Source organism: Hyla sarda, chromosome 5 (assembly GCF_029499605.1).
Source record: "Hyla sarda isolate aHylSar1 chromosome 5, aHylSar1.hap1, whole genome shotgun sequence".
Classification (NCBI taxonomy): domain Eukaryota; kingdom Metazoa; phylum Chordata; class Amphibia; order Anura; family Hylidae; genus Hyla; species Hyla sarda.
In genome coordinates, this window is record NC_079193.1 from 180,887,311 (window position 1) to 180,902,207 (window position 14,897).

Consider the following 14,897-nt stretch of genomic DNA (forward strand, 5'->3'; position numbering starts at 1 on the left):
GTGTTTTACCCTACATTATGTGTTAGTGTAGTGTTTTTACGTTACATTCGCACTGGTGGAGGTTTAAAGTGAGTTTCCCACTAGGAGTTTGCACTGCGGCGAAAAATTTGCTGCAGCTAAGACTTGAAGCAGGAAACTCACTGTAAACCTGCCTGTGTGAATGTACCCTGTACATTTACATGGGGGGGCAAACCTCCAGCTGTTTCAAAACTACAACTCCCAGCATGTACTGACAGACCGTGCCTGCTGGGAGATGTACTTTTACAACAGCTGGAGGCACACTGGTTGGAAACCCTTCAGTTAGGTTTTGTTACCTAACTCAGTATTTTCCAACTAGTGTGCCTCCAGCTGTTGCAAAACTACAACTCCCAGCATGTACTGATCACCAAAGGGCATGCTGGGAGATGTAGTTATGCAACAGCTGGAGGTACACAACTACAACTCCCAGCATGCCCAGACAGCTGTTTGCTGTGTGGGCATGCTGGGATTTGTAGTTTTGCAACATCTGGAGGGCTACAGTTTGGAGACCACTGCACAGTGATCTCCAAACTGTGGCCCTCCAGATGTTGCAAAACTACAAATTCTAGCATGCCCAGACAGCAAACTGCTGTGTGGGCATGCTAGGAGTTGTAGTTTTGCAAGATCTAGAGTGTTACAGTTTAGAGACCACTGCACAGTGATCTCCAAACTGTAGCCCTCCAGCTGTTTCAAAACTACAAATCCCAGCATGCCCACACAGCAAACAGCTGTCTGGGCATGCTGGGAGTTGTAGTTTTGCAAAATCTGTATTGCTACAGTTTAGAGACCACTGTATAGTGGTCTCAAACTGTAGCCCCCCATATGTTGCAAAACTACAACTCCCAGCATGTCCAGACAGCTGTTTGCTGCGTGGACATGCTGGGAGTAGTAGTTGCATACCTCCAGCTGTTGCATAACTACATCTCCCAACATGCCCTTCGGCGATCAGTACATGCTGGGAGTTGTAGTTTTGCAACAGCAAATATCAGCAGTCACCCCGGTCCGGTCCCCACCCGGCGCACAGCGTACGCCCTTGGTCCTTAAGTACCAGGGAACGATGGCGTACCTGTATGCCCTTGGTCCCTAAGTGGTTAAAAACGGCTATTTCTTGGTTACAGAGAGCCTCAATAGGGGTGTAGAACATATTACATTGTCGTAACACGCATATGGATGAAATAATACTGTAATTCAGTATGATATGCAGATTGAAGGCATTGCTATTACTGCCGCAGAGCGACTGGATTTGGCAGCAGGGTCAGGAGACCATATGGCATCACAATTGAAAAGATTAAAGATATGTTTTAATGCAATTTTTATTAAATTAGAATTTATTTAAAAAAAATGTAAATCCTTTTTTGAGGACCCATTCTGGTGAGCATCGAGCTGGCGGTCCACCGCGAGGCAAGCTACCATCTGTTCCAGCCCCTGCCTCTGAGCGTCCCCCCGACTGTGAAAGTGCAAATGTTTCATTTAATCAGTTATGGTTCATTGTTGTCACTCCAACCTGTTTCATTGGATTCTTGTGGTAATTTCACAGGTAATATATGTCGTCGATGACCATAGGGCCTCACTCTCTCTTTTTTTTTTATTTAACCCCTTAAGGACGGAGGGTTTTTCAGTTTTTGCATTTTCGTTTTTTCAGTTTTTGCATTTTAGTTTTTTCCTCATCACCTTCTAAAAATAATAGCACTTTCAATTTTGCAGCTAAAAATCCATATGATGGCTTATTTTTTACACCACCAATTCTACTTTGTAATGACCTCAGTAATTTTACCCAAAAATCTGCAGCGAAAAAAAAAATCATTGTGCAACAAAATGGAAGAAAGAACGCCATTTTGTAGATTTTGAGGACTTCCGTTTCTACGCAGTACATTTTTTGGTAAAAATTGCACCTTATCCTTAGTCTGTAGGTCCATTTGATTAAAATGATACCCTACTTATATAGGTTTGATTTTGTATTACTTCTGAAAAAAATCATAACTACATGCAGGAAAATTTATACGTTTAAAATTGTCCTTTTCTGACCCCTATAACTTTTTTATTTTTCCATGTACGGTGCGGTATGAGGGCTAATTTTTTGCGCCGTGATCTGAAGTTTTTAGTGGTACCATTTTGTTTTAATCAGACATTTTTATAGCTTTTTGTAAAATTTGATATGGTATAAAAATTGACCAAAAATACGCTATTTTAGACTTTTGAATTTTTTTTCCGTGTACACCATTGACCGTGCGGTTTAATTAACAATATATTTTTATAGTTCGGACATTTACACATGCAGCGATACCACATATGTTTATTTTATTTACACAGTTTTTATGGGAAAAGGGGGGGGGATTCAAACTTTCATTAGGGAAAGGGTTAAATGATCTCTATTAACTTTTTTTGTTCACTTTTTTTGCAATTTTATAGCTCCCATAGGGGGCTATAACACTGCACACACTGATCTTTTACGCAGATCACTGCAAAGCCATAGCTTTGTATTGATCAATGTTATCGGCAGTTGATTGCTCAAGCCGGGATTTCCGGCTTGGAGCAATTAATCGACGATCTGATGGCAGGAGGCAGGTAAGCCACCCTCCTGCTGCGTCCTAGCTGATCGGGACATCGCGATTTTATCGGGATGGTCTCAATCAGCCCAACTGAGCAGCCATGATGCTTTTACTTTCACTTTTAGATGCGACGATCAACTTTGATTGCCGTGTCTAATGAGATAATGCCGGACATCAGCCCGATCGGCGATGTCCGGCATTAGCGTGGGTCCCGGTTGCTTATAGCAACCGGGACCCACCGGATATGATGCGCGCTCACCTCGTGAGTGTGCATTATATCTGGGGACGCGCATACGGACATTTATAAACGTCCATTAGCGCTAAGGGATTAAATGTAAAATTTTGATTAGATTCACAAGTTTAATGTTCCGGGTGCTTGAAGCATTTACTTTGAACTAATACTGTATGACCACAAAACCCAATATAACAAGGAGTCACATGACGGCACAATGACAGAGCCTAGAAGTGGCAGCAGCCCGACGAGACCATAGGGCCTCACAATAGAAAAGATTAAAGATATTTTGTAAAATTTAAAAAGTTTAATTTATGGTGCCAACAGCATGGGGAGACCATATGGTGGCACAATAACACAGCCTGGAGATGGCAGCAGTATGAGGAGACCATAATGTGGCAGAAAGACACAGCCTGGAATTGGCGGCAGCAAGAAGAGACCATATAGTGGCAGAACGACCCAGCCTGGAGGTGGAAACAGCCTGACGAGACCATAGGGCCTCACAATTGAAAAGATTAAAGATGTATTATAAAATTTAAATTGAAGATTTTAACCCCTTAAGGACCGGGGGGGTTTTCCGTTTTTGCATTTTTGTTTTTTGCTCCTTGCCTTTAAAAAATCATAACTCTTTCAATTTTGCACCTAAAAATCCATATGATTGCATATTTTTTGCGCCACCAATTCTACTTTGTAATGACGTCAGTCATTTTGCCCAAAAATCTATGGTGAAACGGAAAAAAAATAATTGTGCGACAAAATTGAAAAAAAAACGCTGTTTTGTAACTTTTGGGGGCTTCCGTTTCTACGTAGTACATTTTTCGGTAAAAATTACACCTTATCTTTATTCTGTAGGTCCATACGATTAAAATGATACCCTACTTATATAGGTTTGATTTTGTCGTACTTCTGGAAAAAATCATAACTACATGCAGGAAAATTTATACGTTTAAAATTGTCATCTTCTGACCCCTATAGTTTTTATATTGTTCCGTGTATGGGGCGGTATGAGGGCTCATTTTTTGCGCCGTGATCTGAAGTTTTTAATAGTACCATTTTTGCATTGATAGGACTTATTCATCACTTTTAATTCATTTTTAAATGATATAAAAAGTTACCAAAAATGCACTATTTTGGACTTTGGAATTTTTTTGCGCGCACGCCATTGACCGAGTGGTTTAATTAATGATATATTTTTATAATTCGGACATTTCCGCACGCGGTGATACCATATATGTTTATTTTTATTTTTATTTACACTGTTTTTTTTATGGGAAAAGGGGGGTGATTCAAACCTTTAATAGGGGAGGGGTTAAATGATATTCATTCACTTTTTTTTTCCACTTTTTTTTTGCAGTGTTATAGCTCCCATTGGGACCTATAACACTGCACACACTGATCTTCATCATTGATCACTGGTTTCTCATAAGAAACCAGTGATCAACGATTCTGCCGCATGACTGCTCATGCCTGGATCTCAGGCACTGAGCAGTCATTCGGCGATCGGACAGCGAGGAGGCAGGTAGGGGCCCTCCCGCTGTCCTGTAAGCTGTTCGGGATGCCGCGATTTTGCCGTGGCTATCCCGAACAGCCCACTGAGTTAACTGGCATGGTTTCACTTTCGCTTTTAGCTCTGAGCGAGCGGCTAAAGGGTTAATAGCGAGCAGCGCCACGATCGGCGCTGCGCGCTATTAGCGGCGGGTCCCGGCTTCACTATGACACCGGGCCCGCCGTGATATGATGCGGGGTTACCGTGTAACCCCGCGTTATATCACAGGAGCAGGACCAAAGACGTACCTGTACGTCCTTGGTCCTTAAGGGGTTAAAAAGATTAACATAATTTTTTTTATATAATGTGCCAGCAACATTAGGAGACCACAAGGCAGCACAATGACACAGCCTGGAGGTGGCACCAGCAAGAGGAGAGCATATGGTGACAGAATGACACAGCCTGGAGGTGGTGGCAGCCTGACGAGACCAAAGTGTCTCATAAATAAATTGCATGGGGCCATGTTAATATCCTCTGGATACTTGATGAAAAACTGCCAGACCGCAGAGTAGCTGATTTTCCCCCCAAGTCCGCACTGACTGACTGCTACTGCCGTCGACTCCAGGGACCCCTGTTCCACTACCTCCCTGGCAGGTAGGCTGCCGCAAAGCAAGTGGTCTACCCCAGGGACGTTTGGCTCAAGACTTCCCACTGCTGCCACCATGCTGACTCTCAACGATGTAGCTCAACTGCTGCCTCACGGGCAACCTGCCACCCTCTTCTCCTGATGATGATGAAGCCCTTTCTGCACCTAGCTTTCAAGTGCGATCGGCTTCATCATCATCGAGTTGTGTCTGCACGTCACTGATGTCCTCCTCAGGTTCCTCAACAGCGTGTGCTTCAGGAGCCTGAGCGCTCCCAACACCACCTACCATGCCACTCTCCTCATCACTACTTGACTGCCTAGCGAAGGAAGCAGGGGATGCCTCCTTCACTTCTTGGATGGGCAGCAGCTGCTGACTGTCCTCTAGTAGATCGTCCTGACTAAAAAGTGGAGCTAAAACCACAGCATAGGATACTTCTATGGGAGAGGGAACAGCATAGGACAGAGGCAATGGGAGGACAGTGACTGCTCCTGGGCCATGCCAACTGATGGTTATGTCTGAGGAACCCACCAACAGTTGACTGGGGTTGTCAGATGTCACTTGTGATGCAGTGGATGACTGAGTTAACCAGTCAATGACAGCAAATGGGTTGCTGGTCAAGACATGATCACTAGCTGATACCAGAAGCTCAGGCCTCTCGCTGGGACTCCTACTGCCACTAGCCCCTAGTCTGCAGCGACCTCTGCCTGCACCAGATGAATTTAGGCCTCTGACACTCCTCTGTGCACATCCTGGCACTTCCCTGCCTGACATACTATAGTGCGTATATGAGGTGAAGACAATACGCTCCACTACGCTTAAAAAAGTATTTGTCTGTGATACCCCACCACTGGAAATCTCCCGTCCCCCCAACCATCTCGTCCTGGCTCCGGGAAGTGACACATCTCCATAGAATGGAGGAACTGATGGCTGAGTCTCCCTCCCAATTGACCAGATATTTCTCGGTCTGGCATCCCTGGTCCTCATTCCTTGCCTCTCCGGAATACAAGTCGCTTGGTCCAGCCACTTAACACTCGTTACTCTTCCCCACACTAGCCCTGATAGCTCTGTATCGTCCAACGTCCTCCCCATTTCATGCAATCACACCTTTGCTGGATGGCTGACCCTCCGGTTGTAGCTCCCTTGCCAGGTGAGTTCTTCTTGCTCTCTTTGTCTCCCTGTCGCCTCTCCCTCCTTCCTTTCCTTTTATCCCCCTCCCATCATCCTCTCTTTTCCTCTCCTCTGTCTTCCTATCAGACCCCCCTTGGAGTGTACTTTACTGGTCATGGGTGACATACCTGGGTCAAGGTTCTGAGTTTGCTATACACTGGCATCACTGCCTCCCATCCCCTGCTTTGGACGCCCACGGGTTTTCCTAGCAGTGTGCCGGTCCTCCTCGTTTACTGTCGTATACTCTTGGACTGTCACTAGACCTGTTATTGTAGACTATTACGCTACTTTTTTTTTTATTTCTGATGGAACCTGGCAGAGTCTGTATCCTTATTCTGCTTTTGGAATTTATTTCTGTTTTATGTTGTATTAACCCCTTAAGGACTTAGCCCTTTTTCACCTTAAGGACTCGGACATTTTTTGCAATTCTGACCACTGTCACTTTAAACATTAATAACTCTGGAATGCTTTTAGTTATCATTCTGATTCCGAGATAGTTTTTTCGTGACATATTCTACTTTAACTTAGTGGTAACATTTTTGTGGTAACTTGCATCTTTTCTTGGTGAAAAATCCCAAAATTTGATGAAAAATTTGAAAATTTTGCATTTTTCTAACTTTGAAGCTCTCTGCTTGTAAGGAAAATGGATATTCCAAATATTTTTTTAATTCACATTTCCAATATGTCTACTTGCATCATAAAATTGACGTGTTTTTACTTTTGGAAGACACCAGAGGGCTTCAAAGTTCAGCAGCAATTTTCCAATTTTTCATAAAATTTTGAAACTCGCTTTTTTTCAGGGACCAGTTCAGGTTTGAAGTGGATTTGAAGGGTCTTCATATTAGAAATACCCCACAAATTACCCCATTATAAAAACTACACCCCCCAAAGTATTCAAAATGACATTCAGTCAGCATTTTAACCCTTTAGGTGTTTCACAGGAATAGCAGCAAAGTGAAAGAGAAAATTCACAATCTTCATTTTTTACACTCGCATGTTCTTGTAGACCCAATTTTTGAATTTTTACAAGGGGTAAAAGGAGAAAATTTATACTTATATTTGTAGCCAAATTTCTCTCGAGTAAGGACGTACCTCATATGTCTATGTAAAGTGTTCGGCGGGCGCAGTAGAGGGCTCAAAAGCGAAAGAGCGACAAGGGGATTTTGGAGAGTACGTTTTTCTGAAATGGTTTTTGGGGGGCATGTTGCATTTAGGAAGCCCCTATGGAAACTAGACCTCTTGAGGAACATAACAAGGAATAAAGTGAGCCTTAATACCCCACAGGTGTTTCCTGACTTTTGCATATGTAAAAAAAGAAATAAAAACATTTCACAAAAATGTGTTTCCCCCCAAATTTCACATTTTTGCAAGGGTTAATAGCAGAAAATACCACCCAAAATTTGTAACCCCATCTCTTCTGAGTATGGAGGTACCCCATAAGTTGGCCTGAAGTGCACTACGGGCGAACTACAATGCTCAGAAGAGAAGGAGCCATATTTGGCTTTTTGAGACCAAATTTTGCTCGGGGGGCATGTCGCATTTAGGAAGCCCCTATGGTGCAAGGACAGCAAAAAAAAAACACATGGCATACCATTTTGGAAACTAAACCCCTTGGTGAATGTAACAAGGGGTTAAGTGAACCTTTATACCCCACAGGTGTTTCACGAGTTTTGCATATGTAGAAAAATATATATTTTGTTTACCTAAAATGTGTGTTTTCCCCAAAATTTTACATTTTTAAAAAGGGTAAAAGCAGAAAATACCCCCCAAAATGTGTAACACAATTTCTCCCGAGTACGGCGATACCCCATATGTGACCCTAAACTGTTGCCTTGAAATACGACAGGGCTCCAAAGTGAGAGCGCCATGCACATTTGAGGCCTAAATTAGGGATTGCATAGGAGTGGACATAGGGGTATTCTACAGCTTTTGTAAAACTCCCAGCATGCTTGGACAGTCAACGGCTGTCCGGCAATACTGGGAGTAGTCATTTTGCAACAGCTGGAGGCTCCGTTTTGGAAACAGTGGCGTACCAGACGTTTTCATTTTTATTGGGGAGGGGGCTGTGTAGGGGTATGTGTATATGTAGTGTTTTTTAGGGTACAGTCACACGGGTGGGGGTTCACAGTAGTTTCTCGCTGGCAGTTTGAGCTGCGGCAGAAAATTTGCCTCAGCTCAAACTTGCAGCCGGATAGTTACTGTAAACCTCCGCCCATGTGAGTGTACCCTGTACATTCACATTGGGGGGGGGGGGGGGGGGGGGACATCCAGCTGTTGCAAAACTACAACTCCCAGCATGTGCTGACAGACTGTACATGCTGAGAATTTTAGTTTTGCAACAGCTGTAGGCACACTGGTTATGTATCACTGAGTTTGTGACCTTACTCAGTGTTGCACAACCAGTGTGCCTCCAGCTGTTGCAAAACTACAACTCCCAGCATATACGGTGCATGCTGGGAGTTGTAGTTTGCAACAGCTGGAGGCCCACCGGTCGTGAAACACTAAGTTAGGTAAAAAAAACTCCGAGTTTCACAACCAGTGTGCCTTCAGCTGTTGCAAAACTACAACTCTCAGCAGTCACTGACAGCCAATGGGCATGCTGGGAGTTATAGTTATGCAACCAGCAGATGCACCACTCTAACTCCCAGCATGCACTTTAGCTGATTGTGCAAGCTGGGAGTTGTAGTTTATACAACTTCTGAAGGTACACTTTTCCATAGAAAAAATGTGCCTCCAGTTGTTGCAAAACTATAAGTCCCAGCATGCCCATAAGGGAATGCTGGGAGTTGTGATGGTCTGCCTCCTGCTGTTGCATAACTACAGCTCCCAGCATGCCCTTTTTGCATGCTGGGAGCTGTTGCTAAGCAACAGCAGGAGGCTGTCACTCACCTCCTGCTGCTGCTCCGCTGCAGGTCAGTCCCTCGCCGCAGCCGTCGCTCCTGGGGCCCCGATCCCAACAGGGACACCGGGGATCGGGGTCCCCAGCACCCAGGGTCTTCTTCCCGCACCCGCTCACGACCTCCGGAAGAGGGGCGGAGCGGGTTGCGGGAGTGACACCCGCAGCAGGCACCCTGATTGGTCGGCCGGTAAACCGGCCGATGAATTAGGACGATCGTGAGGTGGCACCAGTGCCACCTCACCCCTGCAGGCTATGGCTGTTTGGGGCCATCAGAGATGGCCCCGATCAGCCAGTAATTCCGGGTCACCGGCTCACTGGAGACCCGATTGACCGATTTGTCCAGCGTTCCGCGGCCATCGCCGACATGGGGGGGCATAATGACCCCCCTGGGCGATATGTTGGGATGCCTGCTGAACGATTTCAGCAGGCATCCAGCTCTGTCCCCAACCGGCTAGCGTACTTAAGGACTTGGAATGCAGGGCGTATCCATACGCCCTGCGTCCTGAAGAGGTTAAAATTCAATAAATTTTTACTTTGAAAAAAAAAAAAAGTATTTGTCTGCAACACCAGCAGGTGTGTACTTTTGGCTGACCTTTCATAGTATTAAAGCCCATAGTACTATGACAGGAACAAAATGGTCCACCACGTAGATGTACGTACGTGGTATGCACTTATGAGGGGAGTACAATTCACTCCACTACGCTTAAAACACTATTTGTCTAGAACAGCAGCAAGTGTGTACTTTTGGACGGCCTTTCACAGTAACTAGGCCCTTAGGACTATTACAGGAACAAAATGGTACACCATGCAGATGTACGTACATGGTATCCACTTATGAGGGGGGTACAATATGCTCCACTATGCTTAAAATTGTATTTGTCTAGAACAGCAGCAGGTGTTTACTTTTGGCTGGCATTTCACAGTAACTAGGCCCTTTGGACTATTATAGGAATAAAATGGTACACCACGTAGATGTATATATACGTGGTATGCACTTATGAGGGGAGTGCAATATGTTCCACTACGCTTTAAACAGTTTCTGTCCAGAACAGCAGCAGGTGTGTACTTTTGGTTGGCCTTTCACAGTAACTAGGCCCTTAGGAGTATAACAGGAACAAAATGGTATACCACGTAGCTGCACGGATGTGGTATGTACTTATGAGGGGAGTACAATACGCTCCACTAAATTGAAAACAGTACTTGTCTAGAACAGCAGCAGATGTGTACTTTTGGCTGGCCTTTAACAGTAACAAAGCCCTTAGTACTATAACAGGTACAAAATAGTACACCACGTAGATGTACGTACGTGGTATGCACTTATGAGGGGAGTACAATAAGCTCCCCTACACTTAAAACAGTATTTGTCTACAACACCAGCAGGTGTGTACTTTGCCTAGCCTTTCACAGCAACTAGGCCCTTAGGACTGTAACAGGAACAAAATGGTAAACCACGTAGATGTACGTATGCGGTATGCACTTATGAGGGAGTACGATACGCTCCACTACGCCTAAAACAGTGTATGTCTATAACAGCAGCAGGTGTGTACTTTTGGCTGGACTTTCACAGTAACTAGGCCCTTAACCACTTAAGGATCAAGGGCGTACAGGTACGTCCTGACATCTCGGCACTTAAGGACCAAGGGTGTACCTTTACGCCCTTAGGAATTCCGGTCCCTTCCGCTCAAAATCATTCAGTAGGCACCCCTTGCAAGCTATCATGCCCCCTCCCGTAGGCTTGCATTGAGGGGCAGAGTGTGACGTCACAAGGGGCGACGCTCCGGGGACTGATTACAAACGGCGTGCCACGTGCAAAATCCCGGGGGTCCCCAGCGGCGGGACTCCCACGATCAGGCATCTTATCCCCTATCCTTTGGATAGGAGAAAAGCTGTATAAGCACCGGAGTACCCCTTTAAGCCATTTTGTATTTCAAGGCAACAGTTTAGTGCCACATATGAGGTATTTCGGTACTCGGGAGAAATTGCGTTACTAATTTTGAGGGGCTTTTTCTCCTTTTACCCCCTTATGAAAAGTTGGGGTCGACAACCAGCGTGTTAGTATAATTTTTTTTATTTTTTACACTAACATGTTGGTGTTGCCCCATACTTTTAATTTTCACAAGCGGTAAAAGAAAAAGAAGACCCCCAAAATTTGTAACACAATTTCTCCTGAGTACGGAAATACCCCATATGTGGACGCAAAGCCCTCTACGGGCACACAACATGGCTCAGAAGTGAGAGCGCACCCTGTACATTTGAGGTCTAAATTGGCAATTTGCACAGGGGTGGCTGATTTTATAGCGGTTCTGACATAAACGCAAAACAATAAATACCTACAGGTGACCCCATTTTGGAAACTACACCCCTCACAGAATGTAACAAGGGGTATAGTGAGCCTTAACACCCCGCAGTTGTTTGACACATTTTTGGTAAAGTTGGATGTGAATATAAAAAAATGCAAACAAAATCACTAAAATGCTGGTGTTACTCTAAATTTTTCATTTTCACAGGGGAAAATAGGAAAAAAGCCCCCCAAAATTTCTTCTGAGTATGAAAATACCCCAAATGTGGATGTAAAGTGCTCTACGGGTGAACTACAATGCTCAGAAGAGAAGGAGCGCCATTGGGCTTTTGGAGAGAGAATGTGTCTGAAATTGAAGGCCATGTGTGTTTACTAAGCCCCCTTGGTGTCAGAACAGAGGAAGCCCCTATGGTGCCAGAACAGCACAAAAAAAAAACACATGGCATAAATGTGTAAAAAAACATTAGTATTCACTAAAATTCATTTTTTTAACCGAATTTTTTAAATTTTACATAGGGTAATAGGAGAAAATGCCCCCCAAAATTGTATGGAAATACCTCAAAATTGTTTGGAAATACCTCATATGTGGATGTAAAGTGCTCTGTGGGTGTACTAGAGGGCTGAGAAGAAAAGGAGCACCATTGAGAAATGGTTTTTGGGGGCAAATGAAAAATTAAATTTTTGATGCCTGTGGGGTGTAAATGCTCACTGCACCCCTTATTAAATTCTGTGAGGGGTGTAGTTTCCAAAATGAGGTCACATGGGCACATGTGGCAACATAGGGGCTTCCTAAATGCGACACGCCCCCCAAAAACCATTTCAGCAAAATTTGCTTTCCAAAAGCCAAATGTCACTCCTTCTCTTCTGAGCATTGTAGTGCGCCCGCAGTGTACTTGAGGTACACATATGGGGTATTTCCATACTCAGAAGTGATTGGGTTACACATTTTGGGGGGCATTTTCTCCTATTACCTCTTGTAAAAATGTAAAATTTGGGGGAAAACCAGCATTTTAGTGAAAAAAAGTCGTCAAACACCTGTGGGGTGTTAAGGCTCACTGTACCCCTCGTTATGTTCCTTGAGGGGTGTAGTTTCTAAAATAGTATACCATGTTGTTGTTTTTTTTTTTTTTGCTGTTCTGGCACCATAGGGGCTTCCTTAATGTGACATGCCCCCCAAAAACCATTTCAGAAAAAGTCACTCTCCAAAATCCCATTGTCGCTCCTTCACTTCTGAGCCCTCTAGTGCACCTACAAAGCACTTTACATACACATATGAGGTATTTCCTTACTTGACAGAAATTGGGGTACAAATTTTGAGGGGATTTCTCTCCTTTTACCCCTTGTAAACATTCAAAAACTGGGTCTACAAGAACATGCAAGTGTAAAAAATTAAGATTAGAATTTTCTCCTTCACTTTGCTGCTATTTCTGTGAAACACCTAAAGGATTAACAAACTTTCTGAATGTCATTTTGAATACTTTGAGGGGTGCAGTTTTTATAGTGGGGGAATTCATGGGGTATTTCTAATATGAAGGCCCTTCAAACCAACTTCAAAACCGAACTGGTCACTGAAAAATTCCGATTTTGAAAATGTTGTGAAAAATTGGAAAATTGCTGCTGAACTTTGAAGCCCCCTGATGTCTTCCAAAAGTAAAAACATGTCAACTTTATGATGCAAACATAAAGTAGACATATTGTACATGTGAATCAATATATAATTTTTTTGGAATGTCCATTTTCCATACAAACAGAAAGCTTCAAAGTAAAAAAATGCAAATGATGCAAGTATCAACAAAAATGTACCACTATGTTAAAGTAGAATATGTCACGAAAAAACTAATTAACCCCTTAAGGACTCAGCCCATTTTGGCCTTAAGGACTCAGACAATTAAATTTTTACGTTTTCATTTTTTCCTCCTCGCCTTCTAAAAATCATAACTCTTTTATATTTTCATCCACAGACTAGTATGGGGGCTTGTTTTTTGCGCGACCAGTTGTCCTTTGTAATGACATCACTCATTATATCATAAAATGTATGGCGCAACCAAAAAACACTATTTTTGTGGGGAAATTAAAACGAAAAACGCAATTTTGCTAATTTTGGAAGGTTTTGTTTTCACGCCGTACAATTTCTGGTAAAAATGACGTGTGTTCTTTATTCTGAGGGTCAATACGATTAAAATGATACCCATTATTATATACTTTTATATTATTGTTGCGCTTAAAAAAAATCACAAACTTTTTAACCAAATTAGTACGTTTATAATCCCTTTATTTTGATGACCTATAACTTTTTTATTTTTCCGTATAAGCGGCGGTATGGGGGCTCATTTTTTGCGCCATGATCTGTACTTTTTTTTGATACCACATTTGTATATAAAAAACTTTTAATACATTTTTTATAATTTTTTTTTAATAAAATGTATTAAAAAAGTAGGAATTTTGGACTTTTTAAATTTTTTTTCGTTCACGCCGTTCACCGTACGGGATCATTAACATTTTATTTTAATAGTTCGGACATTTACGCACGCGGCGATACCAAATATGTCTATAAAAAATGTTTTTTACGCTTTTTGGGGGTAAAATAGGAAAAAACGGACGTTTTACTTTTTTATTGGGGGAGGGGATTTTTCACTTTTTTTTTACTTTAACTTTTACATTTTTTTACATTTTTTTTTACACTTGAATAGTCCCCATAGGGGACTATTCATAGCAATACCATGATTGCTAATACTGATCTGTTCTATGTATAGGACATAGAACAGATCAGTATTATCGGTCATCTCCTGCTCTGGTCTGCTCGATCACAGACCAGAGCAGGAGACGCCGGGAGCCGCACGGAGGAAGGAGAGGGGACCTCCGTGCGGCGTTATGAATGATCGGATCCCCGCAGCAGCGCTGCGGGCGATCCGATCGTTCATTTTAATCGCGAACTGCCGCAGATGCCGGGATCTGTATTGATCCCGGCACCTGAGGGGTTAATGGCGGACGCCCGCGAGATCGCGGGCGTCGGCCATTGCCGGCGGGTCCCTGGCTGCGATCAGCAGCCGGGATCAGCCGCGCATGACACGGGCATCGCTCCGATGCCCGCGGTTATGCTTAGGACTTAAATGTACGTCCTGGTGCGTTAAGTACCACCTCACCAGGACGTACATTTACGTCCTGCGTCCTTAAGGGGTTAATAAGTAAAAGCATCCCAGAGATATTAATGCTTAAAGTCACAGTGGTCAGATGTGCAAACAATGCTCTGGTCCTTAAAGGGGTACCCCGCTACTCAGCATTTGGAACAAACTGTTCCGAACGCTGGAGCAGGCACCTGGAGCTTGTGACGTCATAGCACCGCCCCCCTCATGATGTTAAGCCCCACTCCCTCAATGCAAGACTATGGGAGGGTGCGGGGCTATGACATCATGAGCCCCCGAACAGTTTGTTCCAAATGCTGAGCAGTGGTACTCATTAAAAGGGGTTCTCCGGTGCTTAGACATCTTATCCCCTATCTAAAAGATAGGGGATAAGATGCCTGATCACGGGAGTCTCGCCGTTGGGGACCCCCGGGATCTTGCACGCGGCACCCCATTTGTAATCAGTCCCCGGAGCGTG